Below are 16,416 nucleotides of genomic sequence, written 5' to 3'. Positions count from 1 at the left end.
TTAAGTATTTTCAACAGTTGATTGTTGCAATCAGAATGGATCTGGACCGTCCAATCAGTTGGCTAGGTGTTGGGTGAACTGTTACATTGGAATCACGCCCATTGGAAGTACATAGCTATTGAAGATGAGCCATGGACTATCTTTCAGACTATGGTTAGAAGACACGGCCACTCGGATTGACTCATTCAGCCCTGAGTCGAGTTGCTACCTGGGCAAGTCAGGCCGATTCAGACCTGACTCGGGGCTGTAGGAGTCACACGACTGGATTTTGGGCTGAGCTGGTCAATCCGAGTCACTCTGGGTCTTTTATCCATGGGTCTGAAAGCCAGTCCATGGCTTATCTATTGATGGGTCCTTTCATGTTCTGTATGAGGTTTGAGTGGGCCTGTGCCGATGCTTGAGTTGGGCCTCAGTAGAAAATGTTGATGGTCCCAAACCTGCTTGTTTATGAATTGTGCTCGGTAAAATCAAGACTTGGGCTTGCCCCATGGGCCAAGAGTGAGGAGGAAGATGGGCTGTACCAGTTTTTAAAATGAAACTTGGCGGGTAGGCTAAGTCGTTGTGGGCCCTACTTGAACTGGTGGTCATGACCTTAAGAGTAATCTAAGGTGGACATTTGTGGGGTAATCAGAGTCATCAGGTGGTTGATAATGTAGGGTGGGAAATGGGCCAGCCAAAATTGATATCAAATAGAATTCCTAGGGCCACCTGCTCGAACCCCACTGAAATAAGCTCTGACATGGTCATAGATGTCGAAGAAGACCATCAGGAATTCGATCTAACCGCTCATATGTTCAATCCAACCGTTAAATACAATGAGATGGTCATTGGTTGTCGAATTTGACCTTTACAAACTGGATCCAATCAATATGATGCTCAATCCAACCGCTAAATACAAAGATATGGTATGATAATGTCAAAATCAATGGTTATTAAGATTTTATTTTTATTTTTTATTTTTTTTTAAACCACTGATGCTCGATCCAATCATTAAAAATAAATATATGGTTGTTCTATGTCTACTCGACCATTAAAAACTGGATCGGATCGTTCTGATGCGTGAAGCGCTGTTGGATTCGGCTGCTTGCTCCAACCATTAGATCTTCCATCCGACCTAGGGGTCCGACTTGGGTTCGGGTTCAGGTTGGGTTGGGTTTGGGTTGGAAAAAACCAACCCAATTTGAAATGGGGTTGGGTTGAGCTATCTGGGTCACGTCAGGCCATTTTTTTACCCTGAAAGATCAGGCCAGGTTGGGAATAGATCTCATGTATGAGGGTCTGAGTTGTATCAATTTGGGCCGAGTATAAAAGAATTAGTATTGGGTTTGGGTTGGAATGTGAGTAAGGCCGGGTAGTGGTTTCGGTCTTCTTGAGGTCTGGTCAGGGTCAGATTGACCCTCACCCCACTCCTGCCTGGCCCGTCCAAGTAGCACCCCTAATCCAACCATCTCTGAGTAATGGAAGCTCTTGATGGATGATCAGATGTGTTTTTTGTTTTCAATGTGCTTGAATGAAATGTGACTAATTACTAGATCACCACAGATGTGTATGTCCCACAATTAATAAACCCTTCCTTGGTTGGGTTCGGTAGTGTCATGGTCAGACTGAGCACAAAATGGTAACTGCATGGGCCAGGAATCCTGGCCCAAACCCAACCCAATCCAGTTAGAGTTTATCAAAGCCCAATACAACCCATTTAATTGTAATTGAGTTGGGCACAACCACATTCAAGCTTAAGAATAGAATATAGGACCAAAAGTATTATGCCCGGCCCTGCCCAATTAGTGAATAATACAAACATGGTGCGGGTATGCCAAGCTCTACCCAATAATGGATTCTTAACGAACATTCATGCATCATGTGTGTTGGGCCTTGTGAAAGCACACTGAAAGAAATCAAACAAGGAAATCATAATCGCACAAGCAATTTCAACTAGAGAATAGTCTGAATTCACTTGAAAAACCCCATGCAGGAAAAAAAAACAATGGTACAAAGTGAATGCACTATGAAAAACCAAGTTATAAGATATGAAACATTAAGGATCAAAGCCCTAAAGAGGAAAAGCTCTAACCTTTGTCCTTCAAAACCCTCTCAAACTCTTTAGCATGGTTAGAGAACCCTGATTCTTTTACTAATTCCACTTACACCTTATATATATATATATATATATATATATATAGGAAAAGGTACTATGCACTCGACATCACGTTAAGCTCCCATGAGGTTGAGCTGTGTGGGCCCCACCGTGATGCGTGTCGACCATCAACACCGTGCATTTGATGGGTCCCCTTTAAATTATGGGATATCCCAAAAATCAGCCATATACGGAACTCAGGTGGGCCATACCATCTAAAATCATGTGAAGACACCGTTAAAACATATAAAAGCACTTGGTGGGGCCCACCTGAAATTTTCATGCGTTTGAAACTTGGTCTGAACCCTCATCCAAGTGGGACACACATAATGGATGGGCTGGATTTGCAAACCACATCTCGGTGGGCCCAAAAAATGGTTATGAATGTTTTAATGGTGCACGGCCCCTCTCCACTTCTGTATGTGGTGTTGCCCACACAAGTCACAGATTGACTTGATTTTGGAGACCTAGGCCCACGATGGAATGGTGCATCTGACTGATGGGGTAGATGTTCGAAACGCATCACGGTGGGGCCCACACAGCTCGACCTCATGGGACGGACTCGTGAGGTCGAGCGCATAGTACCTTTTCCCATATATATATATATAAAGGAAAGCGGGACAATGCCACTAGAATTTCGTTGATCCAAATCATGTACAGGCATTTGGGAGGGTTCGAACAAAAAGATTATGGACCACTCCTATCATGTCAACCTATAAAGGCAAAACACAAAAGGGAACAACAGGTGGCCTAAAGTCAGGTAATTACAGCCTATATACAGCTAGGTTAGTGTCTTTGCATGGAGCCTAGTCTTAATTTGTCCAGAACTAAGATCCCTCTGATAAGCCTAGGAAGGTCGGAGGGGTGTGTATATATCCTATCGGGGCAGCCTTCACTAGCCGACCTAGCTAGTGCATCCGCCACCGCAGTACCTTCACGAAATATATGAGTTAAGGTGAGATTAAAGGGTTGCCTTTTGGAATGAATTTCGTCCTTGGTGTACTAGATGCTCCAAGGGCAGGCAGCAGATGGATCTTTAGCCACATTAACAACTATTTCAAATTCTGATTCAACAATAATCTCAGATAGGCCCAAGTTTGAACAGATGGTTAAACCCTCAAGCAAGGCCTGAGCTTCTGCCACCGTGTTGGAGATCACCCCATATTGCCGACTGAAAGCAAAAATCATTCTGCCAGAGTGGTCTCAACATACTCTGCCTCCTCCACTAATACCCGAGTTGTTTCTGGATAATCCTTTTGTGTTTAACTTCAACCAGCCCAGAGGAGGCTTGGAGGGCCTTTGATGAGACCTTTGATGGCATCGACAACCATCGAGTACCAGTCAATGAAATCGAAGAATTTTTAATGTCATCAAGTAGAAATTTCCAAAATTGTACACCAATCAATAATAATTTTTTTTTTTTTTCTTGTCAATGGCATTGACAACTGCTCATTGGAATCAATCATTGACAAACTCAATTACAAATAAATTTAAAACATTAGACAACAATGTGTGTGTATCTATACTCATTGGCTATTTATTTATCTTGGGTGGGCCGGTTAAGACCATAAGGCACAGCCCATTTATAAGTTATATGGTGGGTTAGTATGGGTAGGGTTCAACTTGAGCCTCGGTTGATCATTTGTTTAAATGAGCTACATTTTTATAGAAGCCTGACCTACTACCCATTTAGCTGTAGGGAAGAAGATTCCTTCTTAACCACACATGACAATATCAAAATAAAAAGAAAATAGAGGAAAAATGCAAACTACATTAGAGTGGTATGTTCATAAATTCACACCGACTCATTTACGTTTAAAGGCAAAAAATGATAAAAAAAACCCTCAAAATTATAAGGGCTCTCTCATGATATAATTTACATTACCCCAAATAACTTTACATAATAATTTTTGTGAAATCATAAAATTACCCTGTAGGCCAGATGCTACGCTCATGTAACCGCCAACGAGCTCCACGGAACTCGACCTGTGATCCTAGCATTAACTTAGCTTGAACCTACCTCAAAAGCAGGGACTTTTCTTTCTTTTTCTGTCTCTCTCTCTTTCTTTTTTTTTTTTTTTTTTTTTTTTTTGAATTAGACCGCTTATTCAAAATTTAACTAAAAACCTTAACTTTCAAGATATCTTTCTTGACTCAAACAACTACTTCATCAAATCAAAGGAGAGAAGCACATGAGTTCATCCACACAAACACGTGTAATTATAGATTATTGTTGATGTAGTGGACCACCACTTGTGTGGAACATAGGCCGAAAAACCATAGTCACTGGACAGCTCCAACCATCCAATTTGGAGCATTTCCTGTCAAATGTCAAGAACCATTGCTCATTTGGAAGGAAACGCGTCCTTTTTTAGGCCACTTACGAGGTAGCTACCACAGTCTAATTTCCACGTGTAGATACGTGTCGTGCGAAGACGAGCGCCGACGCTCCTCGAACTCCGAGTTGTACCAACGGTTCAAAGGAGATGGCCCCACAATGATGTATTTGTTATATCCACAACGTTCATCCATTTTCCGGGATCATTTTAGAGCATTAGACAAAAAATAATCATATCCAAAGCTCAAATGGACCACACCAAAAATAGTAATGAGGATAATGATTTTCACCGTTAAAAAATTCGCAGGGTCCACCACAACATTTATTTTCCATCCAATCTGTTAATAAGGTCACAAATACATGGATGAAGAGGAAAAACAAATTTCATATTGATCCGAAGCTTCTGTGACCCCAAAAGGGTTTCAATGTAGATGTTCAATCCCCCACTTCTTTTTGCAGTGTGGTCTAATTGATCTTTAGATCTATCTTATTTTTTGGTTCAAGCCTTAAGACGAGCTCGCCAAATGTATGAACGGTTTGGATATAACACATACCTCATCATGGGACCCACAGAATTTACTGACGTCAATACACCAGCAATACAACTTATGTAGATACGTGTCGTGCGAAGACGAGCTGTTCTGTCAAATAAGGTTGTCCGCTTGATGGTGGAATTTTTGGGTATCCTACATCCATCATATTCAGAGGTTCCAAATATTCCAGACCATCATTGACATTGGCCCAGCCTGACCTGATCACTGGGCCTATTTTTTAGAGTTAGGCTCAATACTCGGGCCGAGGCGTCACCCTACGCAGCCTCTAACGGGCTGGGCCACCAGTCCATTGCCACTCGTCATGCTAACGTGTGACGGCTACACACGGTGCATAGGCTTTTCAATGAAGATAATGTGAATAGAAAATCAGGCCAGCTAACTAATCAGAAGAGAAATACGTGCGTGTGGGTGTGGAACTATGGATCCCCATGCAATCTTTTCAAACCGTCGATTTCCCGTCTAAGGACCGCTTTCATTAATGAGGGCAGACGTGTATCTCGAAGGTGGACCACAAAGTCTTTGGAACTGTCCATTTTACTCTGCGTACGAGGGTGAAAACGTGTGGGGGTTTGAAGTATCAGGTACTCTCATTATGGTGCATGTTTGACAATATACTACAATTGCTTTCAAGTTATTTTGATTTTTAAAATCACTTCTTCTGCTCAAGAATGCATTTGGACAGCTGTCATATAATTAAGTAATACCTAGAAACTAAGGACGCTCACACATAATTACTTGTGTATCCAACTAGTTTGCGTGTGGAGCCCACCATAGTGTTTGTACGACATCTCATTCTCCAACTAAGTCGTCTCACGTTAAAAGTACCGCAATAAAGAGTTGTGCTTTTTTTTCTTCTTTAAAAATACATTAAAAATTTGTATTTTTTCTCTTTAAAATACTCTAATTATTATTGGGGCTCTAGAAGTAAACTTCGAATTTACACGTAGATGAACATATGATTTTACATGAAAAAAATCCTTGTAGAAAAAAACCACCGTACAAAACGACAACAAATTCACTGAAAAATGAATTACAAGATATAAATCTTACTTACAGGTGCAAAATCCTTTGGAAACCCTAGCCTCTCTCTAAAATAAGCCCCTCAATCTATTCGGTACCTTAACTTTGTATTACACCCATATATATAGCATAATACTCGAAATAAAAAAATAATTGACGCAATTACACAAAATTGTGTGCGCTATTAATTTAAGCATCGATCGATTGACATTGATCAAGTAACGAGCACCCATGTTTAATCAATCAAACATTCTCAAAACTGTTTAGAGAGTTTACAAGTATTTTTCGAAATGTGTCAATCGATCAAATTCTCACGATCGATCGATAGAACCTGTTCAAAACTATCCAGAGACTAATCTATATGATCTGAGGTTCACTCGATCAATTAAGTAGGTTGTTGATCAATCAAACTCCCCTATCTTTGGATAGATTGAAGGCATTCAGAGACAACAATTATCCTTAATTTGTTCCATGCTGTGTGGCACCCATGTTGTAAATTGAGCTGATTTTTCTATTATGGGCCTAGCAGCTAGGGCCGCACCTGATGTATGACGTGCGTGCCCCACATATAGTATGGTGGCCCCTATAAGATCATGTGTTTTATTAATTGCATACAATAGATGTGTGAGTCCCACATATAATATTGTGGGCCCTTCAAGATCATATATCTTATTAATTGCACCTAACAGGTGGTGTAGAGGATTCCTGTTAACAATGGAGAGGTTGTTTCTCCATTTGAGTGAGTCTATTAATGGTGTGGGGCTCATCGGGGAGTATGTTTCACATCCAACCTATCTTGTAGGATTGGACGCTAAAAAATCAAGCAGATATTGTTGTGAAATATTAATTTAAATATATTTATAAAATAAAAAATTATATATTATAAAAAGTTATTTTTGTAAAAACCCACTTTTTTGGTGTTTTAGGAATAGTCCTACATTGGAAAGGATGAAAGGAAATTTTATGGTTATATGAGAAAGGTGAAGTACTATAATATTTACTCACTTAGTCCAAGGTGTATCGAGCTTGCGTGTTCTAGTGAGAAGCACTGGAACACCCCCGCGCGCGCTCAGGCTCGGTGCGAGGGCGTGGGTATGTGAGACAGTGTGGCTGTAGAGGCACACTTTGCACTTTTGACTTATATAGAGGCTGGAAATGTAACCGTTGAGTGAGGTGTAACTCCTTATGCAATTTATAGTTGACAATGTAGAAACTATTGCAAGTGGCTAACCTAACAGTTAAAAACGGCTAGCCATTTGAGTCTAAACGGTCAGAAATTGTAACATGTAGCAACTATTACACCACATGCACAACAGTCAGAAACTGCCAATAATGGCTAGCTTCTCCCAACAGCTAGAAAACGGTCATTTGGATTTAAGGCCCTGGACTGAAACTGTCATCAATCCTAGCCTATATAAACAGGGTCTGGATGGGTTTACAATCCATCACAAATACACTCCAAGCATACTCATACGAATCAAAACCTTTCTTACAAACAGATACTCCAGCAAGACAGTAAGGTTCATCCGAACCATTGCCTGAAGAACAGACCAATGTTGTGGTCTTGAACGGTTCATCTGATCCAATAGCTGAAGAATAGACCAGTGTAGTGGTCTAACATACCTTTCTTCTTAATTGATTTTGAGATTATTATTTTTAAATCATTTCTGCCAGATATTTGTGTATAAGAGTTCCATTGGTGGATCCTCATATTTGCTAAATGCAGATACACACCAGGCTTGTTATATCATAGAATCAATTTGCCTGTAACCTTTCAGCATACTCAATCTATTTGGGTAGGGGCAAATAATGCTTTAAGGACAGCGTTCTCATACGTGCTTCAGCTCGTCCTGATTTCTGATTATTTTTGGTTTATATATTTTACAGAAAATATTATTTTTGTATTATTTTTTAACAATCTTAAAGCATTATTTAAGATGGAAACCGAAAGCGTATCATCCATCAAACTAATGAATCAGTGCTTGGTTCGTCTTGATCAGTTCGATGGAACCCATTTCATTAGGTGGGAAAACAAGATCAAGTTCCTTCTAACAACCTAAAGATCTTTTACATTCTAGATTCGAATCTGCAGCCGTTGCTTGAAGCAACTGATGAAGAAACACCTAAACAGATCGCTGCCTGCAACAAACGCGCTGAAGATGAACTCCCGTGTTGTGGACACATTCTGACTGTGTTCTCGACCGTCTGTATGATCTGTACGCACAAACATCATCTGCAAAAGAAATCTAGACTGCCCTGGAGTTCAAATTTAAAGTTGAAGAAGAAGGTACCAACAAATTCCTGATTGTTAGGTACTTTGACTATAACATGGTAGATAACAAACCGCTACTGCCTCAAATCCAAGAATTGCAGCTAATAGTAAACAAAATCAAAGCCATTAAGATTGATCTTCCTGAGTCATTCCAAGTCGGGGCCATTATTGCAAAGTTGCCCCCGATGAGGAAAGACTATAGAAAGAAGTTGCCGCATAAGACTAAGGACTACACACTATAATAATCTAGAAACATCTAAGAATTAAGGAAGAATCCTAAAACCGAGATAAAAAGGATGAAAATGGGAATTCTTCGTCTAAAGTGTACGTAATAGAGAATAGAATCACAAGAATCTCAAGAAGGATGATTTCCTAAAACTCAATAAAGAAAAATTTAAGAAAACTCAGAAGAAGAATGGAAAGTTCAAAGGCTCTTGTTATGTTTGTGAAAAAACCGGGCATTATGCTTGAGTTTGCAGATATCGCAAATATAAAAAGGAAGCTAGTGCAGTAGAGAGCGATATTATGGTAATGATCACTGAGGTGAACACGATCCAAGGAAAAGTTTCCAGGTGGTGGTACGATACTGTTGATACCGTACATGTCTGCTACGATAGATCAGCCTTCAAAATATATGAGGAATTGACCATTAGTCAAGATGTCCAAATAGATAATGAAGTCCGATCGAAGGTTGTTGGCAAAGGAACTGTTGAACTGATGTTTATTTTTGAGAAGAAAGTGATTCTGACAAATGTATTGCACGTCCCAGACATGAGGCGAAACCTTGTTTCTGCGGATCTTATAGGAAAAATTGGAATAAGGGTTGTGTACGAGTCAGGAAAACTGATTCTATCCAAGAATGAGATCTTTCTCGGAAAGGGATATGCTCGTAACGGTATGATCAAGTTTTTTCTGAATGAAAGTAACACTTATACGTATATGGTTGAATCTGTTGGACGATTGCATGATAGACTAGCCAATAAAGGATATAGTACCTTAAAATTCATGGCTAAGAATGATTTAATCTCATATACAGATAATGAAAATGATAAATGTGAAGTGTGCATACGATCCAAAATGACAAAGAAACCTTTTTCATGTGTCAAGAGATCATCTCAAGTATTAAATCTTGTGCACAATGATATTTGTGAGTTAAACGACATTCTTACTCATAGAGAAAAAATATATTTTATAACCTTTATTGATGATTGCTCTAGATACGTGTATGTATACCTATTAAAGAGCAAAAATGAAGCATTAAATATGTTTAAAGTATATAAAGTGGAAGTTGAAAATTAATTAAATAAGAAGATTAAGATTCTCCGCAGCAATAGATGAGGATAATACTTTTCTAATGAATTTGCTAACTTCTGTGAAGAACATGGACTAATACACCAATGTACTGCACCATACACACCGCAACAGAATGATATAGTAGAAATCATACACTCTTTTACACAAACAAGTGGTGAACCCCATTGGATATCTTGGTCACCTATAGCACGAAATAATGAACTACATAACTTGCCTGATAAGAGTTTGGCAGATCATATGCACCCTCTCTAACCACATACACCCTTATGGCTCAGTGATAGACTCATAGGAGTTTCACACTGAGGTTATAGGTTTGTCGTGACAAATTCAGAGGTTTGGTAGACCCATATATGCATCCTCTCAATCACACGCTCTTTTATATGCACATGGTGAGTCTTATCGGATAGTCAGGTAACTAAAACACGAAAAAACGAACTACCCAACTTATGTGACAAATTTGGTAGACCCACATGCATCCTCCTAGCCACACACTCTTTTTACACATGTGGTGAACCCCACATCTGTGACAAATTCAGGCAAGATTCGGTAGACCCACATGCATCCTCCTAGTCACACGCTATTTTTTACACGTGATGAATACCATTTGTGACAAATTCAGGCAAGGTTCGGTAGACCCACATGAATCCTCCTAGCCACACACCCTTTTTACACATGTGGTGAACCCCATCTGTAATAAATACGGATAAGGTTTAGTAGACCCACATGCATCCTCCTAGCCACACACTTTTTTTTACACATGTGGTGAACTCCATCTGTGATAAATTCGGACAAGGTTCGGTAGACCCACATGCATCCTCCTAGACACACTCTTTTTACACATGTGGTGAACCCCATCTGTGACAAATTCAGACAAGGTTCGGTAGACCCACATGCATCCTCCTAGCCACACACTCTTTTTATACATGTGGTGAACCCCATCTGTGACAAATTCGGACAAGGTTCGGTAGACCCACATGCATCCTCCTAGCCACACACTTTTTTTTACACATGTGGTGAACCCCATCTGTGACAAATTCGAATAAGGTTCGATAGATCCTCCTAGCCACACACTCTTTTTACACATGTGGTGAACCCCATTTGTGACAAATTCGGATAAGGTTTGGTAGACCCACATGCATCCTCCTAACCATATACTCTTTTTACACCTGTGGTGAACCCCATCTGTAACATTTGAAGATTTTTTTTTTAAAAAATATTTTTTTAAATAAAAAATTTAAAATTTGGATTGGGAGATAGATTTTCTTTAAAAAACTGCTTCTTGTATCTCTCCCTTATTCCTAACCTCTCTTCCCTTTATCTCTTTAACTTTTCCCCATATCTCTGAACTTCCCAGTGAAATTTTCCTTTTAAGGAAAAAAGTCACTAGAGGAGTTTCATTCCTATTAAAACTGAAATTGAATGAACCTTACGTAGAGAGAGAGAGAGAGAGAGAGAGAGAGAGAGAGAGAGAGATGTAACGTGGGAGAGCTTATTACGGTTAGTACACCGAATCCTTACTTAATTTCTTTTATGTTAGTGACCAAAGCAGTGCGGTGGACGGTCTAGATTGTCCTCACGACCATCGTACATGTCTGGATGGGAAGGATCTATTTTCTGCATAATTTAGCCAGAATTTCTTTTCTCATACAGTAATAAGTACTTCAATTTATAGTTTTAAAGGTGAATGAGTTATAATGAATGTTGATAATTAAGGTAAAACTTATTTAGACAATACAATGAATAAGCTTGATCGGCTATACAACCATTATGTTGCCAGATTTGAAGCATTTACTAAATAAAGTTCAAATTTCTCCGCAAGTGTTGGTATCACTTGGTGCAGGAGGTCAAAATGGGTTATCAATATATGTGTGGTTATATTCATACTGTTCATCTAAATTGTAGAGGTAAAATATATCAAAACCTCAAGAATCTAAATGATCCAATTATCTAGTGGGCTATCCTGATCAAATTAATATGATAGATTTATTATTATCTTGAATTATGTTAGAACACTTAAATTCATGAGATCGGCCGGATTAGATTGGTCTAATCAATCATTGGGATCAAAGTATGTCAATATCCCTGATTACTTAAATAAATTTATGGACCGCATTAATTCGATCAATTTTTTTGTCATTCAATTTTGAAATTTATATGTAAACAAGCACATGAATGGTTCAAATTAACAAATCAATGAGATTTCTCGGGTGATTGACCGAGGGGTCAATGATGGGTGTAAATTAGTCCAAATTAATTAAATGGACCCAAAACTCCTAATCAAAGAATACCCTCAAATATTCGACTTTAATTGCATTTATTTGCGTATAGTTGGTCGATTGAATGTGCTAAATTTTGTCCAGCGACCTATCTTCCTAAATAAAAAATTTCTTGATTCGAAGCTCGATGAATTGAGATATCATCGATCAATGTTCATCGATAAACTGCATCGATTGACAGGTATCTAAATAGAATTTTTTTGAAAGCAAAAATTTAACAATTGAAATTTAATGAATATATTATATACTACTTAATTATTTAGGGTTTATTTAATAGTGATTAGCCACCTTGGGTGTTTAATCAAAAGTGGGGCCTACTGTGTAATAACTCGATCAATAGTAATGTTATGGATTTAATTGTTAAGATTTCTGAATACAAATCAATCTAAATATATTGTGAAATCTACATCACTAGACTCATGTAAGTAATCCCAATATGTCTCATATTCATAAAAATTGAAATAAGAATTGGCTGAATGGTTGTTTGATTTGATGTATTGTTTGACTTGTGTGTTGATTGGATGTCGTATTGTTTGTCAACTTTAACTAATTACACCATATGTCACATGCTAACTTATGCTTTCATTTATGGAATTATAACAATCAGTACAATGAATTCACATGTATATATTCTATCTATGATGAGTATTATGAATATCTATGAAATGATGAAATCATACATCATACATTGCACAAGCATATTACATTGTCGATCCTAGATACTTTACATGAAAGAAATGTTGATACTGATAGAATTATTACCAGATGCGGGCCATGCCCATGCCTACTGAAAGGTGGCATTCTACACAAATGGTGGATGTGGGTTGATTATTATCCAATCTAAGCAAATGAACGATCACCCCATCTGAAGCATTCATATATCATGTGCATTTATAGCATTATGCATTCCGTGTTTGGTCATATTTTAATTGCTATGTTTATAAACCATAGTAGGTTATTTCATTGAGCCTGATCAACTTACATTTTCAATGATGAAAAGACTATATAGATGAATTGTTAGCAGATGATGTAGTGCAGGAATCAAAAGGGGTTATCAAACCTGAACACAACTCATGTGAAACATGAACGTATTTATTCGAAAATGAATTGGCAGCATTGGATCATTTCTAAATATTTGATTTTATTTAATGATGTAGAGTAGGTCGCGAAAACTTTCATGTCCAAGATAGATGAGAGAAGGCCCGATCGGAGGCAGAAGTCATCAAGATTGTCGGAACCTTAAAACAAGCATATCTCGCAAATCGAAATGAGTTACTCAACTTACCATATATGATTTTGGGGTAGGACAAGCTACTTTAGCTAACCAACCTAGATATACCGGATTGCCCACGCCAAATTTGCGATATTCCATCAGATCGACGGTCGAATTCCTTGTTTATTTCCGCCTTTAGTATTTATAGTAAGTTTTAGTTTGATTATAACTCATTATCCTTCGAGCTTTAAGAGTTGTGTCCAACATGAAAAGTGTTTTAAAAAATTATGAGAATAATGTGGTTATGCCATATAGGATACTTACTATAAAGAATAAATTTACTATTCATAGTAAGTTACGAATTTTAGGGAGTTTAGTTGTAGTTTAATTCTGAAACTTCTTTCAAGGCTTGGTATCCCTATTTAAAGGGTTGTACACTCATGGATTTCAATCACCAATCAATTTACGAATTTTCATGAATATTATTTCTATTTTCTTGCTTTTTCCTCATGGATTCGAGAAGTCTCTATGAGGAGTTAGAGAAGCTTCATGGATACGGAGTAGTTATCCTCTTGAGGAAGATGGTGATCAACCTCATCACGCCCATCCCTGCGTCATTTAATAGGATAATTTGGTTAACGTACAATGCACATTAGTATTGTTTATGAATTTTAAGAACTTGCTTTGGTTCCATTCGATTTGACATTTTAAAGTCTGAAATAAGCATATTTTATTTTGGTAGTATGTTATAACTAATGAATGATATTATCCAAATGGTTGGGAAGATTTATATGTGCATGGTTAACAGTAAAGTAGTAGACTGAGTGAAAGATACCTCGTTTCAACACTGAGGTCTTGGTATCGATCCCTTGTGGGGGTGGCTAACAGTGAAGTGTGAACTGACAGTGGGGTGTACTTACAAGCTTATAAGATTTATGTACACACACACACATATATATGTATGTATGTATGTATATATATATATATGTATGTATATATGTATATATATATGTATGTATATGTACATGGTTAATTGGTGCTAAGTGTTATATATGTATGATTAACAAATGATGGACATGAGTGAAACTTAGAATGAATGAATTCCTCATATTTGATTGAACTGTCCAACTGATAAAGTTAACTATACTTTCAATACGTACGAGTTATTAATTAAAACTCGGGTATGAAGGTGCGCACTCTATACCTGAATTTTGGGGCGTGGCACCATTGAAAAACCTAATTACCTACTGTTGAGAAATTTGATATTCTCAAATTACAGATTTATAATTTCTGTAAAAATAAGAAAAGAAATCAAAAATATTAAGGACATGATTGTTATGGAAAATGTTTTGATTAAAAATATTTTTAATAAAAATCATATATAAATATATATATATATATATAAAAGGATTACAAAAACTCAATTTTTTGTGTTTTAGGAATAGTCCCATATCGGAAAGGAGAGAAGAAAATTCTATCTTAATAAGTAGGGTATTGAGTATCTTACTATTTTCTTGGTGAATCCAAGGAGTACCAAGACTTGCGTGTTCCAATACGAAGCACTGGAACATATACACACGTGCATGGTCTTGGGCTCGAGCTCGGTGTGAAGGTGTGGGCATGCGAGGCAGTGTGGATATAGAAGTGCCAGTGGTACACTTTGTCCTTTACACATGCACATCGTGTCGCAGATAGGTCGCTTCCTCATGACCTTACATGAACCGGCATGAGTCACAGTGCAACAGTGGCTATGAGATATGGGTTAGGTGGCTGGAGTGTTATGAGTAAGAGGTCTGAGAGAGACCTATCTACCTTATATAGGGGCTAAAACTAATCATTTAAGAAGCCTGGTGTAACTACTCAAGTGATAATAAATTACACCATATAGAAACTGCTACATGTAGTTAGTCCTACAATCATAAATGGCTAGCCAATGAGTCTAAACGGCTAGCATGTAGCTGGTTTTTGCACATGCAAAATATTTAGAAATTACCAAATAATGGCTAATTTCTCAGCAATAGGCAGAAACAATTATTTGGAGGTATGACCTACGACTAAAACGTCTAGCCACCCTAGCTAATATAAACTGACCTTGGGTGATTCATTTCATTAACACAAACCATTCGACTCACTCTCTCATATGAACCAGTAAAGCTCCGGGAATACTTTGATCAAGCTATCTAGGTTCAATATGAACTTAAGACAACAAGTTCTCAAGAAATAGACCAGTGTAGTGCTCTAGGTGAGCAATTTATTTTCCTACTTTCTCTCTGATTTGGAAAATTTTGTTTAAAATTAATTTTCATCTCCCAACAAAATGGGTTCACAAAATAGTAGTTTCTTCGTGCTTACTGAACGCAGAACCACACAAGCTCATTGTATCCTAGAAGCTATTTGCCTGCAACCTGTCAGCAGTCTTAATTAATTTAAGAAGGGGCAAATAACGCTCTATGGACAGCATAAGCATGTGCTTTAGCCTGTCCTTAATATTTTTGGTTTCTTTCCTTATTTTTACAGAAATTATAAACATGTAATTTAAGAGTATCATATTTCTCAACACCTACAACATGAAACAGTGAACTACCCAACTTGTGTGACAATTTCAGACAAGGTTTGATAGACCCATATGTACCCTCTTTAACCACACTCTTTTACATATTAATGAAGAACCCTATCAGATAGCCTAGTCACCATTAACATGAAACATTCAACTACCCAACTTACATGAAAAATTCAGATAAGGTTTGGTAGGCCTATACACACCCTCCCTAACCACATACTCTTTTACACACACATAATGAACCCCATTGGATAGCCTGGTTACCTAGGAGACGAAACAATCAACTATTCAACTTGTGTGATAAATTCGGAAAAAGTTCGAAAGACCCATTCACACCCTCTCTAACCACATGCTCTTTTACACGCATTTGGTGAACTCTATTGGATAGCCTAGTCACCATTAGCACGAAACAATGAACTACCCAACTTGTGTGACAAATTCATATAAGGTTTAGTAGACCCATACACACCCTCTTTAACCACACACTCTTTTACCGATATATGGTGAACTTGATCGAAACAATGAACTACACAACTCATGTGACAAATTCAGATATGTTTAGTAGACCCATACGCTCCCTCTCTAACCACAAGCTCTTATTCACAGTACAATTAGTGTGGGGTCTAAAGTATCAAGTATCCTAATTATGATGCATGTTTGAAAGTACCAGGATTCCTTGTTTTATATTTTGATTTTCAAAACCACTTCAGCCATTAAAAGCATTTGGTTAGCTAT

This window comes from Magnolia sinica, chromosome 14, assembly GCF_029962835.1.
Source record: "Magnolia sinica isolate HGM2019 chromosome 14, MsV1, whole genome shotgun sequence".
Taxonomy (NCBI): Eukaryota; Viridiplantae; Streptophyta; class Magnoliopsida; order Magnoliales; family Magnoliaceae; genus Magnolia; species Magnolia sinica.
The sequence above is the reverse complement of the archived record's forward strand: the minus strand, read 5'-3'. Positions refer to the sequence as shown.